Source organism: Aythya ferina (assembly GCF_964211825.1).
Source record: "Aythya ferina genome assembly, chromosome: 11".
In the NCBI taxonomy this organism is placed as follows: domain Eukaryota; kingdom Metazoa; phylum Chordata; class Aves; order Anseriformes; family Anatidae; genus Aythya; species Aythya ferina.
Genome location: NC_140307.1, coordinates 22164578 through 22187541, shown reverse-complemented (window position 1 = coordinate 22187541; position 22964 = coordinate 22164578). Strand labels below are relative to the sequence as shown.

Sequence of the window (22964 nt, the reverse complement as noted above, 5' to 3'; positions counted from 1 at the left end):
TCACAGAAAATACACAGCTGCTGGCCTGTTACAAGTCACATTTCTTTTGAGGTTTTTACTCTTTGAGGTGGTAATGTTTCTTACGCCGTGATTTCCACCTAATTGCTGTAAGGATTCTGGTTGTCTGCGTTTTACAAGGTTGTCTGTTATAATAAATAAAAGTCCCAAATAGGATTACAATCAAAGTTTACAATTCACTGAATGAATAGAGGTAAGCAAACAGTGCTGGGTACTCCGGGAGTCTCTGTTCCACCAAGACGCGCACCAGTTATACACCAGTTACCTCCCTTAAGGGATATAGAGAAGCCCTCTCAGATACATCCGTCCTACTTCTCCTGCATGCGGCCGGAGGTCGGTCTAATTCTGGTGCTGTTGGTGGTGGAAGCTGGGGCAACGGTGGTACTGGTGGCGATACCACAGCCACCGGAGGGGGAGCCGCCGGGGGTGGATTGTTAGGATATGGAGGTGGTAGCTTATCCAACGGCTCACGTTTATCTTCTTTTTCTTTTTCATGTTCTTCTTGTTCTTCAAATTTCTTACCTGCTTTTAGTGTAAATATTGAGGCTGGAAAAGGACCTGAAGTCTTCCTGATCCATAATCCTGCATAATCACTTTCTTCCTGGCTAAAAGCTTCCTTTGAATTAACATGGATATTTAAGGCCTGGCAAATCCAGTCTTCGAAGGATCCAAAAACAGGCCAAAAGACATGTAGTCTTAAAGGCTCCTTTGGCCATTCTGTCACACAATACTGGACCATTTTTAATTTACTTTTTCCTTTTCTGGGGTCCCTATCATTCCAATTTCTAATCGTTATTCCTAATGGACTTTCTGGTGGTATGACTGGTAATTTGCTCCCTTTCTTCTGGTCTCTGGTCTTCGATTTTGTCTGACCCATCTAGGAATTTTACTCTGGCAATTCCCACAGCCCTTGGTTACCTTAGTAAGAGTGTCTTGCAGGGGGTCGAGGACCTATCACACACCCACAAATCCTATAGGAATCCCTTCGGTCCTTCACCGGCCAAGTCCCTCGCGGGAGATTGGAACCGCGGTTAGAAGACCTCCACAATCGCTTCGGAACTAAGTTCCATCTCAGTCACACTCTTACACACACAGGCAACCGAACCCCACCCAACCAAACGGTATACGCTTTAAATGCTTACGACTCCGTCATCTTCGTTCGGATCTTCACACACACAATTACGGGCAAAATATAGTGCTGCAGCTGGCAAGGGAGCTGAAAAAAAGAATCAGAAACTTTGCTTACCTTTATTCAGGTTCAAGATGCCATGAGTTCCGACCTGACTCAAACAGCAGCCACCAAATGGTGGGGGTGCCTCTCCTAGATCAAACCAGAAATCAGGAACCAAAGCCCTCCCGGACGAGCGCCCACTTGTAATAAATGACTGGGTCCCAAATAGGATTGCAATTGAAATTTACAATTTATTAAATGAATAGAGGTAAGCAAGCAGCGCTGGGTGCGCCAGGAGTCTCTGCTCCACCAAGACGCACACAAGTTACATCAGGCGGCTGGTTTTTATGCTGCTAGGCTAATACATATTCATTACTACTTCTACAAAAGGCAGGGTTATTCTAATTAGTTCCCAGAATCCAAACCCTCCCACTGGTGCAGGCGTTATCAGTCTCCGGTGGTCCCTCTGGGGGCCGCTCGTACTGAAGGCTCGTAGTCTTCCTCCCAGGCTTTTCTCTTGTCCATCTCCTTTGTCCATCTTGGCTGGATGGCAGACACTTGCATAGTGTCCCATCAAGAGTTGTAAAAGTTAGCAGTTTTTCTGAAACCCCTTTGTTCTCTTATCCCCTATTGACCCGAATTGCTGGACCATTCCTTTGCAAGATACAAGAACTATATACATTAACCACTCCGGTTTTCTCAGACTTTTCATCATATCATGCGGCCCTAGCATTGTTCCATATTGACACGAATCAGATGAACTCATTTCACACTGTTAAGCTGTCTTATCACTGCAAGCATATCTCAATACCACCTTCCTTCCCTCTACAGGATGTAACTGCGCAAAAACAACATTTTTATTCCCACAACCTTGATCCCCTTACCCTGAAATCCTTATTCCCCTTAAACCTAACAACTCTAACCACAACCCTAACCCTTATTATCAACCCCCTAACGCTAATGACACTGACCTTAATCCAAACCCCAAACTGCCCCTAACCCCAGACAACCAACAACGAAACACACACACACAAAGATGGAAACTACAAAAAAGGCAAAACCCACGATACAGGCCCCAAATCACAAATACGCAACCAAAATGCTACAGAAAAGCCCCAGATGCAGGCCCCAAATGCTACTGCTAGGCCTCAAAAGCTCAAGATGCATCCCAAAGCAAAAATGCAGGCCCCAAACGTTACAGAAAAGCCCTCAAACCCAGGCTGCACAAGTCTACAAGCAGGCCCCAAACTGCCAACAGAAGCAGGCACCAACCACACCCAGATGCAGACCCCAACTGCCCACAAGCAGCTCCTACCCCACCACCCCCTCCCAAGAACTGGACTCCACCCAGACACTGGCCCAAGACCCAGACCCGACCCCCGCCAACCCCCCTACCCTCCCCCCGACACAGGTGTACAAGCAGCTCACAACCCGCCCCTTCAGAGACCGGTCCCACTCCCCCCACCCCCCCCAAGACACGGGATGCGGAGGTGTACAACCAACTCCCAACTCCCTCCCCCTCAAAGGGAGGCCCCAAAGACCCCCAAATGGAGGCTCCTAGAGTGAACAAACAGCTCCCAACTTCCCCAGGCACAGGCCCCCCCTCCCCCCCCAAAACACAGGCCACAAAGGTGTATAAACAGCCCAGACCCCCCTCCAAGACCATGGCCCCTATAGTGTACAAGCAGCTCCCAACCACCCACAGATGCAGGCCCCAACCCTTCTCAAAAGGGAGGCACCTAGAATGCATGAGCAACTCCCAACCAGCCTAAACATAGGTCCAAAAGTGCACAAGCAGCTCCCAACCCCCCTCAAATACAGACCCCAAAAGTGTACAAGTAGCTCCCCCCCTGAGACAGGACCCAAAGGTGTACAACCAGTTCCCAACACCCCTGAGACACAGGCCCCAACCGCCCCCCCAGACACAGGGCCCCAAATTCTACAAGCAGCTCCCAACCCCTGCCAGGCACGCCCCCTACCCTATACAAGCAGCTCCCAACCCTCCCCCCCCCCCCCCCCGAGGGAGGCCCCCAAGGCCCCCACAAACACAGGCCCCTACAGTGTACAGGCAGCTCCCAGCCACCCTGCAGAAACAGATTCCTACATTGTACAAGAAGTTCCCAGCCCGCTAGACACAGGCCCTGACCCCCCACAGATGCAGGCCCCAAAGGTGTACAAGCAGCTCCCACCCCTCCCCCAGACGCAGGTCCCAAGCCCCCCCCCCAAACACAGGCCCCTACAACCAGCACCCAACACCCTACCCCCGATGCCAGGCCCAAAGGTGTAGAAGCAGCTCCAAACCTCCTCCCTCAACCCAGGCTCCAACAGTGTACAAGCAGCTCCCAACCAACCCTCCCCTTCACCCACCCCCCGACACAGGCTCCAAAGGAATACAAAGAGCTCCCACCCCTCCCCCAGATGCTGGTCTCAACCCCCCCCCGCCCCCAGAAGCAGGCCCCAAAGGTGTAGAGTCAGCTCCCAACCCCCTCAATGCTGGCCCCAAGGGTCTACAAGCAGCTCCCCCCTTGCCCCCAGATACCGGCCCCCAGACACAGACCCCAAAAGCCTAATCACAGGCCCTGAACTCTAGAGGCAGGCTCCAAAACCCAGGACAAAGCCCCACTGGTTCGAGACAGGGCCCAAATCCCAGACACAGGCCCCAAACGCTAAACATATGCCAAAAAAAGTATTAGTGCTGGTGCCAAATGTTACAGACAGGCCCAAAAGCCCGAGATGCTCAAGGCTGAGACGTAACTTGGCTTTCTGAATTACTGGAAAGCAGCTTTCATTCTCAGATAATTGTGTGCAGGCTAGATAGGATGGGGCTTCAGGCACCTCTTCACCTGAGGAAACACACTGCCATCAGGCACCGCTGTGCCAGACAAGCTTGTTCTGCTAGAACACCCTACTCAGATGCACTGTGGCATTCAAGTGAACTGCTTTCATGCAAATATAACGACTGATGTTACAACCCACCTTGCCTGTGGCACCTGATGAACAGAAGAGTAAGCCACCGCAGCGCTTCAAAACCATCCCTGCACGTGCCGCTCCTTGTCACTCTCTGGCCTTATCTCATATCCTTATCCACTTCTGTGGAGAGCCTGCCACGGCACCTGCAAAGCAAGACGGACACCTTTCATAGTCACCTTGTGCTACTTGGTCGTTCTGCTCCAACCCAGCTCATGACCAGCCCCTCTTCTTACACAGCTCTTCAGAGTGCAGTTTGCTCCTTTGAGCCTGTGCGAGACACCTGTGAAAGAAAAAGAAACGCATAGGCCGATGCAGCATCCAAAGACACAGCACAACTAGGTAAATTACTCTCATCTGCTCCCTTACCTCTGCCGCTTACCAGCCCCCGAGGCAGATGCTTCAATCTACCCTCTTCAAACAGCTACAACACCTCTAAAAGACAGAGGGGATGCTTAGAGGAACAGTGAGACCTACAACACAACAACTGCTACATCTGTTCCTCACTCACCTTGCCAGAGGCAGCTCTGCGTGTGACGTCCCAGGTTGTACACTGCGTTACCTAACCCTTACCGTAACCCTTACCCTAACCCTTCTCACCCTTACCATTACCCAAATCCTTACCTTTACTTTTTCCTTACCCTTACTCTTTCCTTTAACCATAACCTTACCCTTACCCTATACCTTACTCCAACCCTTCCCCTTACCTTCCCCTTCCCCTTACACTTAACCTAACCCTTACCCTTCTGCTTCCCCTAAAACATATCCTAACACTTTCCCTTACCCTTAAACTTACCCTAACCCTTTCTATTACCCTTACACTTACTCTTGCCCTAATCCTTGCTTGCACCCTTACACTTATCCTAACCCTTACCCTTACCCTTACTCAAACCCTTACTCTAACCCTTACCCTGACCCGTACCCTTACCCTTACCCTTAACCTAACCCTAAACCTTAAACCTTACTTTAAAGCTTACCCTTTCTGCTACACTTACCCTTAGCCTAAATCTAAACCTTACACTTACCCTTAGCCTAACCCTCACCCTTACCATTACCCATACCCTTATTCTTACCCTTACCCTAACCCTTACCTTTACACTTACGGTTACCATTAACCTTACACTTACCCTAACACTTATCCTGAACCTAACCCTTACCCTAAACCTTACCCCAACCCTTACCCTGACCCTTACATTAACCCTAACCCTTAGCCTAAACCTTACACTTACTCTTAACATTAACCTTACCCTTAACCTTAAGCTAATACTTAACCTTACGTTTTTCTCACCCTAACCCTATAATTAACCATAACCATTACGCTAACACTTAACCTTACCCTTAAAATAAGCCATACAACAACGCTTAAACTTACCCTAACATTTACTCGTACAATTAAAATATTAATTAATTAAATTAAAAAATTTTAATGTAAAATTAATTGAATTAAAAAATTAAAATACTCTTATACCTTATCCTTAACCCTCACCCTTATCATTACCAATACCCTTACTCTCACACTTATTCTTATACATACAACTTACCCTTTTCCTAACACTTAACCCTAACCTAACTCTAACCCTAAACCTTACCTGAACCCTTTCCAGGACGCTTACATTAACCCTTACCCTTAACCTAAACCTTACACTTGCTCTTAACCTTAACCTAATACTTACCTTTTCGTTTTCCTCACACTAACCCTAAAATTAACCCTAACCATTACCCTAACAGTTACCCCTAACATAACCCTTACTCTAACACTTACAGTGACCCGTACACTTACACATACCCTTACACTTACTCTTACCCTAACCCTTACCCTTACCCTTACCATAACCCCTACTCTAACACATCCTTCTACCCGTACCCTTACCCTTACTGTTACCCTAACCCTTACCCTTACCTTACCCTATCCCTATCCCTTACCCTATCCCTTACCCTATCCCTTACCCTTAACCTAACCCTAAACCTTACCCTTATCCTAACACTTACCCTTACCGTAAACCTTACCCTTTCTGCTACACTTACCCTTAGCCTAAATCTAAACCTTACACTTACCCTTAGCCTAACCCTCACCCTTACCATTACCCATACCCTTATTCTTACCCTTACCCTAACCCTTACCTTTACACTTACGGTTACCATTAACCTTACTCTTACCCTAACACTTACCCTTAACCTAACCCTTACCCTAAACCTTACCCCAACCCTTACCCTGACCCTTAAATTAACCCTAACCCTTACCCTAAACCTTACCCCAACCCTTACCCTGACCCTTAAATTAACCCTAACCCTTACCCTAAACCTTACACTTACTCTTAACCTTAACCTTAGCTGTAACCTAATACTTAACCTTACGTTTCCCTCACCCTAACCCTGAAATTAACCCTAAACATTACCCTAACACTTGACCTTACCCTAACCCTAAAATTACTCGTACAATTACCCTTACCCTTACCCTTAACCTAAGCCGAAACCTTACAGTAAACCTTACCCTTTCTGCTACACTTACCCTTAGCCGAAATCTAAACCTTGCATTTACCCCTACTGTAACCCTCACCCTTATCATTACCAATACTCTTACCCTTACCCTTACCCTAACCCTTCTCCTTACACTTACTGTTACCTTTAACATTACCCTTACCCTAACACTTACACTTATCCTTATCCATGCCCTTACCCTTGCCCTAATCTTTACCCTTAACCTAACCCTAACCCTAAACCTTACACCAACCCTTACCCTGACCCTTACATTAACCCTAACCCTTACCCTAAAACTTACACTTACTCTTAACCTTACCCTTAACCATTACACTAACACTTACCCTTACGTTTCCCTCACCCTAACCTTAAAATTAACCCTAACCATTACCCCAACACTTACCCTTACCCTAACCCTAACCGTAACTCTAACCCTTACTCTAACCCTTACCCTGACCCGTACCCTTACACTTACCCTTACCCTAACCCTTACCCTTACCATAACCCATACCCTAACACGTACTTGTAGCCTTAACCTTACCGTTCCCCTTACCCTTACCTTTACTGTCTCCGTTACCCTTACACTTACACTTAACATAAACCTTAACCTTAACCTAAACCTTACCATAAGCCATACAACAACACTTACATGTACACTTACGCTTGCACTTACCCTAGCAATTACTCGTACAATTACCCTTAACCTTACTATTAAGCTAACCCTAAACCTTACCCTTATGATAACACTTACCCTTATCCTAAACCTTACCCTTTCTGCTGCACTTACCGTTTGCCTAATTCTAAACCTTACCCGAACCCTCACCCTTACCTAAATCTAACCATTACCCTAACCTTCACTCTTACCCTTACCATTATACTTACTTTTACCCTTAAACTAAACCTTACCCCAACCCTTACCCTGACCCTTACATTATCCCTAACCCTTACCCTAACCCTAACCCTAACCCTTACTCTAACCCTAACCCTTAACCTAAACCTTACACTTAATCTTAACTTTAACCTTACCCTTAAACTAATACATACCCTTACGTTTCCCTCACCATAACCCTAAAATTAACCGTAACCATTACCCTAACACTTATCCTTACCGAACCCTAACCCTAACCCTTACTCTAACTTTTACCCTGACCCGGACCCTTAGACTTCCCCTTCCCCTTACTCTTCCCCTTACCCTAACCCTTACCCTTACACTTACGGTTACCATTAACCTTACCCTTACCCTAACACTTATTCGTAACCTAACCCTTACCCTAAACCTTACCCCAACCCTTACCCTGACCCTTACATTAACCCTAACCCTTACCCTAAACCTTACACTTACTCTTAACCTTAACCTTACCCTTAACATTCACCTAATACTTACGCATACATTTTCCTGACTTTAACCCTAAAACTAACCCTAACCATTACCCTAACACTTAACCTTACCCTAACCCTAACCCTTACTCTTACCATTACCCTGACCCTTACCCTTACACTTACCCTTATTCTTACCCATACCATAACCCATACCCTAACACATATTTGTACCCTTAACCTTACCGTTACCCTTAACCTTACCCTTACCCTTACTCTATCCCTTACCCTTACGCTTACCCTTAACATAAACCTTACCCTTGACCTTACCCTTACCATAAGCCATACAACAACACTTACATGTACACTTACGCTTACACTTACCCTAGCAATTACTCGTAAAATTACCCTTAACCTTACCCTTACCAAACCATTACCCTTTTTCTTAACCTAACCATAAACATTAAGGATAAGCTAAAGGGTCACCCTTAAGGTTAACGTTATCCTAACTCTTACACTTAAGTGGGTAAGTGGAAGTGTAAGGGTACAGTTCAGGGTAAGCGTTAGAGTAAGGGTAAGTGTTAGGGTAATGGTTAGGCTAATTTTAGGTTTAGGGTGAGGGAAACGGAAGGGTAAGTATTAGGTTAAGTTTAAGGATAAGGTTAAGAGTTATGGTAAGGGTTAGGTTTAATGTAAGGGTAAGGGTTTGGGAAACGTTTAGGATAAGGGTAAGAGAAGGGATAATGGTAAGGGTAAGGATGATGTTTAGTGTAAGGGTTAGATTTAGTTAAGGGTAAGGGTTAGTGTAAGTTTAAGAGTAAGGGTAAGTGTAAGGGTATGTGTAAAAGTACGGGTAATTGTAAGGGTTAGAGTAAGGGTTAGGGTAAGGGTAAGAGTAAGGGTATTGGTAATGATAAGGGTGAGGGTTACAGTAAGGGTAAGTGTAAGGTTTAGATTTAGGCTAAGGGTAAGTGTAGCAGAAAGGGTAAGGTTTACTGTAAGGTTTAAAGTTTCGGCTTAGGTTAAGGGTAAGGGTAATTGTACGAGTAATTGCTAGGGTAAGTGTAAGCGTAAGTGTACATGTAAGTGTTGTTGTATGGCTTATGGTAAGGGTAAGGTCAAGGGTAAGGTTTATGTTAAGGGAAAGCGTAAGGGTAACGGATAGAATAAGGGTAAGTGTAACGGTTAAGTGTTAGGGTAATGGTTAGGGTTAATTTTAGGATTAGGGTGAGAAAAATGTAAGGTTAAGTACTAGCTTAAGGTTAAGGGTAAGGTTAAGGGTAAGGTTAAGGTTAAGAGTAAGTGTAAGGTTTAGGTTAAGGGTTAGTGTTAATGTAAGGTTCAGGGAAAGGTTTGGGGTAAGGTTTAGGGTTAGGTTCAGCTTAAGGGTAAGGGTTGGGGTAAGGTTAAGGGTATGGATAAGGAAAAGTGTAAGGGATAGGGTAAGGGTTAGCGTAAGGGTAAGATTAATGGTAATGTTTATGTTAAGGGTAAGCGTAAGGGTAACGGATAGAGTAAGGGTAAGGGTAAGAGTAACGGTAAGGTTAAGGGTACAAATATGTGTTAGGGTATGGGTTATGGTATGGGTAAGAGTTAGGGTAATGTAAGGGTAAGGGTGAGTGTAAGGGTATGGGTGAGGGTAAGGGTTAGAATAATGGTTAGAGTTAATTTTAGGGTTAGGGTGAGGGAAATGTAAGGGTAAGTATTCGGTTCAAGTAAGGGTAAGTGTAAGATTTAGATTTAGGCTAATGGTAAGTGTAGCAGAAAGGGTAAGGTTTACGATAAGGGTAAGTGTTAGGGTAAGGGTAAGGTTTAGGGTAAGAGTAAGTGTAAGTGTATGTGTAAGGGTATGGGTCATTGTAAGGGTTAGAGTAAGGGTTAGGGTAAGGGTGTTAGGGTAATGGTTAGGGTAAATTTTAGGCTTATGGTGAGGGAAACGTAAGGGTAAGGATTAGGTTAAGGTTACGGGTAAGGTTAAGGTTAAGAGTAAGGTTTAGGATAAGGGTTAGGGTTAATGTAAGGGTCAGGGTAAGGTTTCAGGTAAGGTTTAGGTGTAGAGTTAGGTTAAGGGTAAGTGTTAGGGTAAGGGTAAGTTGTATGGACAAGGATAATTGTAAGGGATAGGGTAAGGTTAAGGTTAATGATAACGGTAAAAGGAAGAGTAAGGATATGGGTAATGGTAAGGGTGAGGGAAAGGGTAAGGGTAAGTGTAAGGTTTAGATTTAGGCTAAGGGTAAGTGTAGCAGAAAGGTGTAGGATTAGGGTAAGGGTGTTAGGATAAAGGTTAGGTTAAGGGTAAGGGTAAGGGTAATGGTAAGGATAAGGGTAAGGGTAAGGGTAAGGGTAAGGGTATCGGTAATGGTAAGGGAAAGGGTTAGGGTAAGTGTAAGGGTAAGGGTAAGTGTAAGGGTACAGGTCAGGGTAAGGGTTAGAGTAAGGGTTAGGGTTAGGTAAGGATAAGTGTTAGGGTAATGGGTACTGTTAAAATTAGGGTTATGGTGAGGGAAATGTACGGGTATGTATTAGTTTAAGGGTAAGGTTAAGGTTAAGAGTAAGTGTAAGGTTTAGGTTAAGGTTTAGGGTTAATGTAAGGGTTAGGGTAAGGGTTGGGGTAAGGTTTAGGGTAAGGAGAAGAGTAAGGGTATGGTTAATGGTAAGGGTGAGGGTTAGGGTAAGGATAAGGGTAAGTATAAGGTTTAGGGTAAGGGTAATGGTATGGAGAAGGGTAAGGGTAAGGGTAAGTGTAAGGGTAAGGGTAGGAGTCATTGAACGAGTAATTCCTAGGGTAACTGTAAGCGTAAGTGTACATTTAAGTGTTGTTGTATGGCTTATTGTAAGGGTAAGGTTAAGTGTTAGCGTAATGGTTATGGTTAATTATAGGGTTAGGGTGAGAAAAACGTAAGGTTAAGTATTAGCTAAAGGTTAAGGGTAAGGTTAATGTTAAGAGTAAGTGTAAGGTTTAGGGTAAGGGTTAGGGTTAATGTAAGGGTTGGCGTAAGGTTTAGGGTAAGGGTTAGGTTCAGGATAAGTGTTAGGGTAAGTGTAAGGTTAATGGTAACAGTCAGTGTAAAGGTAAGGGTTAGGGTAAGGATAAGGGTATGGGTAATGGTAAGGGTGAGGGTTATGCTAAGAGTAAGTGTAAGGTTTAGATTTAGGCTAAGGGTAAGTGTAGCAGAAAGGGTAAGGTTTACGGTAAGGTTTGAGGTTTAGGCTTAGGTTAAGGGTAAGGGTAAGGGTAAGGTTTAGGTTTAGGAAAAGGGTAAGTGTAGCAGAAAGGTTAAGGGTTAGGGTAAGTGTTAGGGTAAGGGTAAGGTTAAGGGTAAGGGTAATGGTATGAATAAGGGTAAGGGTAAGGGAAATGGTACGGGTCAGGGTAAGGGTTAGAGTAAGGTTTTGAGTAAGGGTAAGGGTAAGGGTTAGGATAAGTGTAAGGGTGCAAGCAAGGATTAGGGCAAGAGTAAGTGTAAGGGTAATAGAAAGGGTTAGGGTAAGTTTAAGGGTAAGGGAAAGTGTTAGGATATGTTTTAGGGGAAGCAGAAGGGTAAGGGTTAGGTTAAGTGTAAGGGGAAGGGGAAGGTAAGGGGAAGGGTTGGAGTAAGGTATAGGGTAAGGGTAAGGTTATGGTTAAAGGAAAGAGTAAGGGTAAGGAAAAAGTAAAGGTAAGGATTTGGGTAATGGTAAGGGTGAGAAGGGTTAGGGTAAGGGTTACGGTAAGGGTTAGGTAACGCAGTGTACAACCTGGGACGTCACACGCAGAGCTGCCTCTGGCAAGGTGAGTGAGGAACAGATGTAGCAGTTGTTGTGTTGTAGGTCTCACTGTTCCTCTAAGCATCCCCTCTTTGTCTTTTAGAGGTGTTGGAGCTGTTTGAAGAGGGTAGATTGAAGCATCTGCCTCGGGGGCTGGTAAGCGGCAGAGGTAAGGGAGCAGATGAGAGTAACTTACCTAGTTGTGCTGTGTCTTTGGATGCTGCATCGGCCTATGCGTTTCTTTTTCTTTCACAGGTGTCTCGCACAGGCTCAAAGGAGCAAACTGCACTCTGAAGAGCTGTGTAAGAAGAGGGGCTGGTCATGAGCTGGGTTGGAGCAGAACGACCAAGTAGCACAAGGTGACTATGAAAGGTGTCCGTCTTGCTTTGCAGGTGCCGTGGCAGGCTCTCCACAGAAGTGGATAAGGATATGAGATAAGGCCAGAGAGCGACAAGGAGCGGCATGTGCAGGGATGGTTTTGAAGCGCTGCGGTGGCTTACTCTTCTGTTCATCAGGTGCCACAGGCAAGGTGGGTTGTAACATCAGTCGTTATATTTGCATGAAAGCAGTTCACTTGAATGCCACAGTGCATCTGAGTAGGGTGTTCTAGCAGAACAAGCTTGTCTGGCACAGCGGTGCCTGATGGCAGTGTGTTTCCTCAGGTGAAGAGGTGCCTGAAGCCCCATCCTATCTAGCCTGCACACAATTATCTGAGAATGAAAGCTGCTTTCCAGTAATTCAGAAAGCCAAGTTACGTCTCAGCCTTGAGCATCTCAGGCTTTGGGGCCTGTCTGTAACATTTGGCACCAGCACTAATACTTTTTTTGGCCTATGTTTAGCGTTTGGGGCCTGTGTCTGGGATTTGGGCCCTGTCTCGAACCACTGGGGCTTTGTCCTGGGTTTTGGAGCCTGCCTCTAGAGTTCAGGGCCTGTGATTAGGCTTTTGGGGTCTGTGTCTGGGGGCCGGTATCTGGGGGCAAGGGGGGAGCTGCTTGTAGACCCTTGGGGCCGGCATTGAGGGGGTTGGGAGCTGACTCTACACCTTTGGGGCCTGCTTCTGGGGGCGGGGGGGGGTTGAGACCAGCATCTGGGGGAGGGGTGGGAGCTCTTTGTATTCCTTTGGAGCCTGTGTCGGGGGGCGGGGGGGGGGGGGGGGAAGGGGAGGGTTGGTTGGGAGGTGCTTGTACACTGTTGGAGCCTGGGTTGAGGGAGGAGGTTTGGAGCTGCTTCTACACCTTTGGGCCTGGCATCGGGGGTAGGGGGTTGGGTGCTGGTTGTAGGGGCCTGTGTTTGGGGGGGGGGGGGCTTGGGACCTGCGTCTGGGGGAGGGGTGGGAGCTGCTTGTACACCTTTGGGGCCTGCATGTGTGGGGGGTCAGGGCTTGTGTCTAGCGGGCTGGGAACTGCTTGTACAATGTAGGAATCTGTTTCTGCAGGGTGGCTGGGAGCTGTTTGTACAACTTTGGGGCCAGCATCTGGGGGTGGCTGGGAGCTGCCTGTACACTGTAGGGGCCTGTGTTTGTGGGGGCCTTGGGGGCCTCCCTCGGGGGGGGGGGGGGGAGGGTTGGGAGCTGCTTGTATAGGGTAGGGGGCGTGCCTGGCAGGGGTTGGGAGCTGCTTGTAGAATTTGGGTCGCTGTGTCTGGGGGGGCGGTTGGGGCCTGTGTCTCAGGGGTGTTGGGAACTGGTTGTACACCTTTGGGTCCTGTCTCAGGGGGGGAGCTACTTGTACACTTTTGGGGTCTGTATTTGAGGGGGGTTGGGAGCTGCTTGTGCACTTTTGGACCTATGTTTAGGCTGGTTGGGAGTTGCTCATGCATTCTAGGTGCCTCCCTTTTGAGAAGGGTTGGGGCCTGCATCTGTGGGTGGTTGGGAGCTGCTTGTACACTATAGGGGCCATGGTCTTGGAGGGGGGTCTGGGCTGTTTATACACCTTTGTGGCCTGTGTTTGGGGGGGGGGGGGGTGGGCCTGTGCCTGGGGAAGTTGGGAGCTGTTTGTTCACTCTAGGAGCCTCCATTTGGGGGTCTTTGGGGCCTCCCTTTGAGGGGGAGGGAGTTGGGAGTTGGTTGTACACCTCCGCATCCCGTGTCTTGGGGGGGGTGGGGGGAGTGGGACCGGTCTCTGAAGGGGCGGGTTGTGAGCTGCTTGTACACCTGTGTCGGGTGGAGGGTAGGGGGGATGGCGGGGGTCGGGTCCGGGTCTTGGGCCAGTGTCTGGGTGGAATCCAGTTCTTGGGAGGGGGTGGTGGGGTAGGAGCTGCTTGTGGGCAGTTGGGGTCTGCATCTGGGTGTGGTTGGTGCCTGCTTCTGTTGGCAGTTTGGGGCCTGCTTGTAGACTTGTGCAGCCTGGGTTTGGGGGCTTTTCTGTAACGTTTGGGGCCTGCATTTTTGCTTTGAGATGCATCTTGAGCTTTTGAGGCCTAGCAGTAGCATTTGGGGCCTGCATCTGGGGCTTTTCTGTAGCATTTTGGTTGCGTATTTGTGATTTGGGGCCTGTATCGTAGGTTTTGCCTTTTTTGTAGTTTCCATCTTTGTGTGTGTGTGTTTCGTTGTTGGTTGTCTGGGGTTAGGGGCAGTTTGGGGTTTGGATTAAGGTCAGTGTCATTAGCGTTAGGGGGTTGATAATAAGGGTTAGGGTTGTGGTTAGAGTTGTTAGGTTTAAGGGGAATAAGGATTTCAGGGTAAGGGGATCAAGGTTGTGGGAATAAAAATGTTGGTTTTGCGCAGTTACATCCTGTAGAGGGAAGGAAGGTGGTATTGAGATATGCTTGCAGTGATAAGACAGCTTAACAGTGTGAAATGAGTTCATCTGATTCGTGTCAATATGGAACAATGCTAGGGCCGCATGATATGATGAAAAGTCTGAGAAAACCAGAGTGGTTAATGTATATAGTTCTTGTATCTTGCAAAGGAATGGTCCAGCAATTCGGGTCAATAGGGGATAAGAGAACAAAGGGGTTTCAGAATAACTGCTAACTATTACAACTGTTGCATGGGACACTATGCAAGTGTCTGCCATCCAGCCAAGATGGACAAAGGAGATGGACAAGAGAAAAGCCTGGGAGGAAGACTACGAGCCTTCAGTACGAGCGGCCCCCAGAGGGACCACCGGAGACTGATAACGCCTGCACCAGTGGGAGGGTTTGGATTCTGGGAACTAATTAGAATAACCCTGCCTTTTGTAGAAGTAGTAATGAATATGTATTAGCCTAGCAGCATAAAAACCAGCCGCCTGATGTAACTTGTGTGCGTCTTGGTGGAGCAGAGACTCCTGGCGCACCCAGCGCTGCTTGCTTACCTCTATTCATTTAATAAATTGTAAATTTCAATTGCAATCCTATTTGGGACCCAGTCATTTATTACAAGTGGGCGCTCGTCCGGGAGGGCTTTGGTTCCTGATTTCTGGTTTGATCTAGGAGAGGCACCCCCACCATTTGGTGGCTGCTGTTTGAGTCAGGTCGGAACTAATGGCATCTTGAACCTGAATAAAGGTAAGCAAAGTTTCTGATTCTTTTTTTCAGCTCCCTTGCCAGCTGCAGCACTATATTTTGCCCGTAACTGTGTGTGTGAAGATCCGAACGAAGATGACGGAGTCGTAAGCATTTAAAGCGTATACCGTTTGGTTGGGTGGGGTTCGGTTGCCTGTGTGTGTAAGAGTGTGACTGAGATGGAACTTAGTTCCGAAGCGATTGTGGAGGTCTTCTAACCGCGGTTCCAATCTCCCGCGAGGGACTTGGCCGGTGAAGGACCGAAGGGATTCCTATAGGATTTGTGGGTGTGTGATAGGTCCTCGACCCCCTGCAAGACACTCTTACTAAGGTAACCAAGGGCTGTGGGAATTGCCAGAGTAAAATTCCTAGATGGGTCAGACAAAATCGAAGACCAGAGACCAGAAGAAAGGGAGCAAATTACCAGTCATACCACCAGAAAGTCCATTAGGAATAACGATTAGAAATTGGAATGATAGGGACCCCAGAAAAGGAAAAAGTAAATTAAAAATGGTCCAGTATTGTGTGACAGAATGGCCAAAGGAGCCTTTAAGACTACATGTCTTTTGGCCTGTTTTTGGATCCTTCGAAGACTGGATTTGCCAGGCCTTAAATATCCATGTTAATTCAAAGGAAGCTTTTAGCCAGGAAGAAAGTGATTATGCAGGATTATGGATCAGGAAGACTTCAGGTCCTTTTCCAGCCTCAATATTTACACTAAAAGCAGGTAAGAAATTTGAAGAACAAGAAGAACATGAAAAAGAAAAAGAAGATAAACGTGAGCCGTTGGATAAGCTACCACCTCCATATCCTAACAATCCACCCCCGGCGGCTCCCCCTCCGGTGGCTGTGGTATCGCCACCAGTACCACCGTTGCCCCAGCTTCCACCACCAACAGCACCAGAATTAGACCGACCTCCGGCCGCATGCAGGAGAAGTAGGACGGATGTATCTGAGAGGGCTTCTCTATATCCCTTAAGGGAGGTAACTGGTGTATAACTGGTGCGCGTCTTGGTGGAACAGAGACTCCCGGCGTACCCAGCACTGTTTGCTTACCTCTATTCATTCAGTGAATTGTAAACTTTGATTGTAATCCTATTTGGGACTTTTATTTATTATAACAGACAACCTTGTAAAACGCAGACAACCAGAATCCTTACAGCAATTAGGTGGAAATCACGGCGTAAGAAACATTACCACCTCAAAGAGTAAAAACCTCAAAAGAAATGTGACTTGTAACAGGCCAGCAGCTGTGTATTTTCTGTGAAGCACCAGCTAGATTATGAACCTTGAATAGCACAGTTAAAGGGGAAACAGGGGAGGGTCCCGGTCCTCGGCAGAAAAAAAAAGTGTATAAACTGTGTATGGAATTAGTAGGCACCCTCCTGCTTGTGGGACACCCGCCATTGTAATCTCGAATAATAATGCTACTGTACTGAGATCCTCGACTCAGCCTATGCTATTTGCTACAGATTGATTCAGGGTTTTAAGGTTTCAGGGATTGGGCACTAGGGTTGGGTTTCAGGGTAAGGGGTTTCAGGGTTTATGTTTAGGATTTTAAGGTTTTTAGGGTTGGAGTTTTAACGGTTAGGGTTTTAAGGGTTTGGGGGTTAGGGTTTTAAGGGTTTCAGGGTTAGCGTGTTAGGGTATTAGAGTTTTTTGGGTTGTAGTGTTGATATGTTTTTTAGGGTTAGAGTCTTAAGGTTTTATTTTTGGTCAGTTATTTACGGTTAGGGTTTTAAGATCTTAATTTTTTTTTTTTTCAGGTTAGTTTCTCCAGGTCCAGGGTTTTGAGTATCCTAATTTTGGGGGTTTGGATTTTGAGCATCTTAATTTTGGGCTTTTGTGTGCCCTAATTTTTTGGGATAGGCTTTCAAGCATCCTAAGTAGTTGGGTTAGGGTTTTGAGCATCTTAATGTTTCCAGGATAGGGTTTGGAGCATCCTAAGTTTTCGGGAAAGGGTTTTGAGCATCTCAATGTTTCCAGGATAGGGTTTTGAGCGTCCTAAGTTTTCGGGATAGGGTTTGGGGAGTCCTAAGTTTTTGGAATAGGGTTTGGAGAGTCCTAAGTTTTCTGGATAGAGTTTGGAGCGTCCTAGTGTTTTCAGGATAGGGTTTTGAGCGTCCAAAGTGTTATAAGTTGCCCCCTTAATTAATTTTCAGAGAGCATTGTATTAATCATAGAAAGGAATTTATTGAGTGAGCAAACATCAACCAAAACAGCACTGGGCGGCCGGGGAGTCTCAGCTCTGCCAATGGCACGCACCTCACCCCTGCCAGGGTCCCTTTTTATTTATATTTTGCTAATTCCGGGATTACGCAGCACATCCTGGTATATTCTGCGACTGCACGCACTGTTGCTAGGGGGTCGTCTCTGTCCCTCTGGTGGTCGTGAAGATGAAGGCCGTAGTCTTCCTCGGCGTTGTGGTTCAACTTCTTTTATTATTTGGTCATGTTAGCCCAGCGTTAGACAGGAAGGCATGTATGTCGATACACTACTTTAGCAACTTATCAGGAGATGGTTACATGAGCTTTGCAACAGTGTCTTTGAACAAAAGAGGCAACTGAGATGCAGAAGGAGAATGGGTTGGGGGGGGGTCTCTTTTTTGTTACGTTAAGCAAAAGAATTTTCATAGTGTCTAGGCAAGCATTATGCAGCTCCTTACTTCAGCAGGGAGCTTTTGCAAATCCCGCTCCTCAAACAGAACTCCTTGTTTTTATAATACAAAAGACAATGAACAAACATTTATGGTGTATTACCCTAAGTTTTTGGGTTAGGGTTTTTTGCGTCTTAATGTTTTGGGGTTAGGGTTTTGATTCAAAGATCGAAGCCGAAATTCCTTTAAGTGGTATATTCTTTATTGCAGCGCTGGATGCACGGGGGATCTCTCCACCTATCGTGCATACCCAAAGCAAAAAGCAGTCTTGAATTTATACAATCAATCTATCAATATTCTACAAGCACCTATACATATGCATTACCTATCCCCGCCTTCCCTCGCTTCTCATGCTAATTAGCCTTTTGGCACCTTGCGCCTGCGTAGAGCCTTCCAAGAATTGTGGGCAGGGGTCTTTGGGACGTGGGCAGGGGTCTCTGGGAGGAAGACCCCGAGTCTTCCTCACAGTGTACTTTTCACCTTTGGTCAGGAATCTGCTGAATTGGCATGTTTCTTAATTGCAAGAGCTGGTTGTTGCTAATTCTTCCATTTGTTGTATCTTTATAATGAATTCCAATGTCCAGTTTTGAGATTTATAGTCCTTACGTTTGTTTCTCTGTCCGTCTGCCGCTTCCTTATCATGAGTTCCAGTGTCTTGTTTCGAGATATACAGTCCATGTCTGGGGATTGTCCTTGCCTCCCCAATGCCTCCCCAATACCTCCTTAATCAGTTTGGAGCGACCTAAGTTTTTGGGCTAGGGCTTTGAGCATTCCTAACGTTTTGGGTTGGCTTTGGGTTTTGAGCATCCTAAGATTTTGGGTTAGGGGTTTTAGGCATAGGTCTTCAGGGGTTTAGTGTGGTAAATAGTTTGGGTTAGGTCTGTAGGGGTTTCGAGGTTTTTTGGATGTTAGGGCTTGAGGCTTTTTTTGTAAGGGCGGTGAGGGTTCCAGTGAGTGCTGGTAAATGCAGTTCTCGAGCACTTGGCCTGTGATTGGCCATGCTGGCTGTGCGGGGAATGCTGGTAGGTGTAGTTTTCCGGCACTGGGAGGCCATGTTGTGTGCCCAGAGCATGCCGGGAGATGTAGTTCTCGGGACTCCGGACTTCCGGGAGGCCATGTTGCGTACCCACAGTATGCCGGGAAATGTAGTTGTCGGATTGGGGACTTCCGGGAGGCCATGTTGAATGCCCAGAGCATACCGGGAGATGTAGTTCTCGGGAACTAGGGTTAGGGTTAGGGGCTAGGGCTGGGGCTAGAGTTAGGGTTTCGGGTGAGGGTTGGGGTTGGGGGTTATTGTTAGGGTTAGTGGTTTAGGGTTCGGCTTAGAGGGTTATGGTTAGGGATAGGTTAGGGGTAGGTTTAGAGGGTTAGGGTAAGGGTTAGGGGTTGGGACTGTGGTTAGGCTTAGGGTAAGGGTTAGGGTGAGAGTATTAGGGTTAGGGTTAGGGTTCGGGTTCAGATTAGGGTAAGGGTAAGGGTTAGGGCAAAGGTAAGTGTTAGGGTAAGGCTAAGGGTAAGGCTTAGGGTGAGGATAAGGTTTAGGGAAAGGGTTAGGTTTAGGGTAAGGGTTTGGGGTAAGGGTTAGGGTAAGGGTAAGAGTTGGGGTAAAGGATAGAGTAATGGTAAGTATAAGGGTAGGGTAAGGATTAGGGTAAGGGTAAGAATTAGGGTTAGGTTTAGGGTAAGAACAAGGGTAAGCTAATGGTTAGGATAAGGGTAAGGGTTAGGGTAAAGGTTTTCATTTGTTAAAGCTGAAACACAGTATGCAATCTGGGACGTCACAGCCAGAGCTGCCTATGGCAAGGTGAGAGAGGAAAAGATGGAGCAGATGTTCTACTCCTAGTTTTTTCTTTATACGTAAATAAAAGTTTGAGCTAATTCCAGTTGGAAGAGTTCCAATTACTTGCTTGGTCATAATGTATTTTAATATTGAAAGCTGCAGCAAAAGCATGGGGATTTTTGCTTCTAGAAACACCCTAGTTCTCTTGTCTGCACTATGCATGCTTTTGAGCTAAAACTGATTAAAAAATAAAAAGAAAAATCAGACACACAAAAAAAAATATGTACAAACGCAGCTGCTGCTGCTCTCTTCCTCCTTCCTTGTGCTTTGCCCCTAGCCTTCCCAGGTGATTGGGTTTGGGTGCTAGTCGGGGCCAAATGGTATATGAGTCCCAGGCATCCCCTCAGAGAGCTCATTCTGCTTGGGCTGCTCTTTGGGGTGTTTGTTTTTCCTTCGGTCAGTTGCAGGCTTCTTCGGGTGGATGAGAGTTTATGGACTGATGCGTTTCCAAGTAGCGAGGGGTACGCACATCTATTTGAGGTAACAGCTAGTAGGATCTGTTAGAATAAACTAATGTAGTATTAATGCCTTTATTGCATGCAGTTCTTTATCAGGTGAGTAACTGTTGCGAGTAACTGAAGTCAATGTTACTTGGTGTGTTTGCTATGCAGTGCCTGTGCGGACTATTGCACGAGACACAGCTTTCTGACATCTGGCCCAGCAACTACTAAATAAGGGGAGGGGAGAAGCTGAAGAACGACCAAAGGACAAAGCCTGGGAGGAAGACTACGAGCTTTCAGTACGAGCGGCCCCCAGAGGGACCACCGGAGACTGATAACGCCTGCACCAGTGGGAGGGTTTGGATTCTGGGAACTAATTAGAATAACCCTGCCTTTTGTAGAAGTAGTAATGAATATGTATTAGCCTAGCAGCATAAAAACCAGCCGCCTGATGTAACTTGTGTGCGTCTTGGTGGAGCAGAAACTCCTGGCGCACCCAGCGCTGTTTGCTTACCTCTATTCCTTTAATAAATCATAAACATTAATTGTAAGCCTATTTGGGACTCGGTCATTTATTACAAGTGGGACCTCCCGATGGGTGGAAGCTGTCGGGATAGCTCGGGATGCTGAGGCGTGGTGCTGCAAGGAGGTTGGTGGTCGGTGGCGCCCTGGGGCAGGCCGAATTGGGAGGGGGCGAGGCGGCGGCTGGTCGGTGGCTTCTGTGGAAAAGGCGCTTGTATGGGGGGCTGCGCGTTCAGAGGAACCTTGACAGGCTGCAGATAGGGGCAGGCAGGAACCTTTTGAAGTTCAGGAGAGGGAAATGCCAAGCCCTACCCCTAGGGAGAAACACCTCTGTTTACCAGCACTGGCTAGCTCGATACTGAATAAGCATTTCTTCATGGAAGGGGTGCTTTGCTATTAGAACAGGCTGCCCGGGGAAGTGGTAAGAGACCCGATCCTTAAAAGTATTGAAGAGACATGTGGACATAGCCCGGGAGTCCGGCCTCCGGCAGGGCGGGAGCTGGCTCTTCCGAGCCCCTGTGCTCCGGTCTTGTGCGACGCGTTTGCAAGCAGCACCGGGTGCCGGGTCCGACATCGGACGGTTCGGGGACGGCGATTCCGGGGCCGTCGGCTAGCGGGGGCCGGCTATGTCGTGTCCCGGGGATCCGACTTCAGGGGGCGTGGGGGCCGGCCGTGCAGTGAAGCGGGGGGCTGGCGTCCGCCGTCCTCCCAGAGAGCGGGCTTTCGGTGCCGTGCGGTTCGGTGGCCGGCCGTCCCGAAACCCTGGGCACCGGTCTTGTGCTAGACTCAGCGGGCTCCGGGGCCGAACTCGGCTTCTCGGGGCCGGCGGTCGCGGTGTCCAGGTGTCCCGCCTCGGGCGGCGCGGGGCCGGCTGTCCCTAGCAGCTGGGCTCCCAAGAGCTTCTGGGCTCCCAAGCGTCGCCCAAGATCGGATCGCAGAGAATCGGGACGGCCGGCCACACCGCTGCGACTAGCACAAGCGTCTCCCGACAACGGAGCCCAGGGGCTTGCGAGGGTCAGATTCCGCGCCCCGGGATAGAGAAACGGGGAGCGCGGGTCGGCCGGCCGCAGCTTCGCACAGGACCGAACCCCCTGTCTCCGGGACGGCCAGACCCCGAGCCGGCAGACAGCAGCCTCCCGCTTCACGGCACAGTCGGCCCCCAACCCGCCCGAGTTCTGATCGCCGGGACACGGGACAGCCGGCCGCGCCGCCCGAGGCCGGACACCTGGAGCCCGGGACCGCCGTCCCTGACAAAGCCAAAGTCGGACCCGGACCCCGCTGCGGCTAGCACACGCGTCGCCCAGGACCGCAGCCTAGGACCTCGGGACGGTCGCATCCCGCGCCTCCGGCAGGAGCTACCCGGGAGGGCAGGACGGCCTGCCGCAGCTCCGCAAGAGACCGAACCCGCTGGATTCCGGGACGGCCAGAGCCCGAGCCGGTGGGCAGCAGCCTCCCGCTTCACGGCTCGGCAGGCACCCACGTCGCCCGACTTCGGACCCACGGGACAGCCGGCACCCGCGCCGCCGGAGGCCGGACACACGGGCCTCAGGATCGCCGTCCCCGAGCCTCCCGAGGTCGGACCCGGACCCCGTGTGTTGGGGCTGTCTGAGCTGGAGTCACCTTTTCCTTGCAGCAGCCCGCACAGTGCTGTACTCTGCATTCGTAGCTGGAACAGCACTGATATCACTCCAGTGTTGTGTCTGCATAGTGCTGGCACAGCATCAGGACTCCTTCCATGCCCCCAAGAGCCAGCAGGTTAGGGGTGGGCAAGTGATTGGGAGGGGACTTTGTCGGGCCAGCTGACCTAAAGCAACCAAAGGGATATTCTATAACACCCGATGTCATAATGCTTGGTTTTCTGGTAATACTTTTCTGTGTGGATATGTTGTATGTAGCCCACTCTCTGTTTTCTTTTTTCCTTTACATCCGATCGGGGAAAATGTTTAAGTCTGTGCTTGTTTTTTTTATCATGTTGTGCTGTAACATACTGGCCTTCAGTTTTGTTTGGTGTTCAAGCCCGGCATTGTTATCCTCCTGGTCTCCTGGAGATTATCTTATTGAAATTTTTAAGAATTACAGTGCCTTCTTTTTTGCCCCCAGCAGTCAATCAGTGAATAATATCGGGTGTGGTGCCTTCTACTTTTCTCCCTGTGGGCTACTTACAGCAGCCTTTCAGTATCTTGGATACCCCTGGTGAGATATTATCCTCCTATTACTAGGTGTAGTGTTTGTCTTCTTCCCCAAGGCAAAGCAGTTTATTAAGAATATTATCCAAGGACCTGTCCCCAGACAAAGTTGTGGGTGGCAAGGTGTGTGGGGTAT

General features: G+C 48.0%; 1 long non-coding RNA gene across 1 annotated transcript in view; it reads right to left on the bottom strand.

The window, feature by feature from the left end:
* Positions 1–1415: 1415 nt before the first annotated feature.
* Positions 1416–22964, bottom strand: part of LOC311442451 — a 45148-nt gene continuing 23599 nt past the window's right edge. Inside the window, exons 7-9 of the long non-coding RNA XR_014696654.1 lie at positions 4526–4591; positions 4166–4439; positions 1416–1746 (exon numbers count right to left, since the gene is read on the bottom strand). This is a non-coding gene — a long non-coding RNA (uncharacterized lncRNA). The remainder of the gene's footprint in view (positions 1747–4165; positions 4440–4525; positions 4592–22964) is intronic.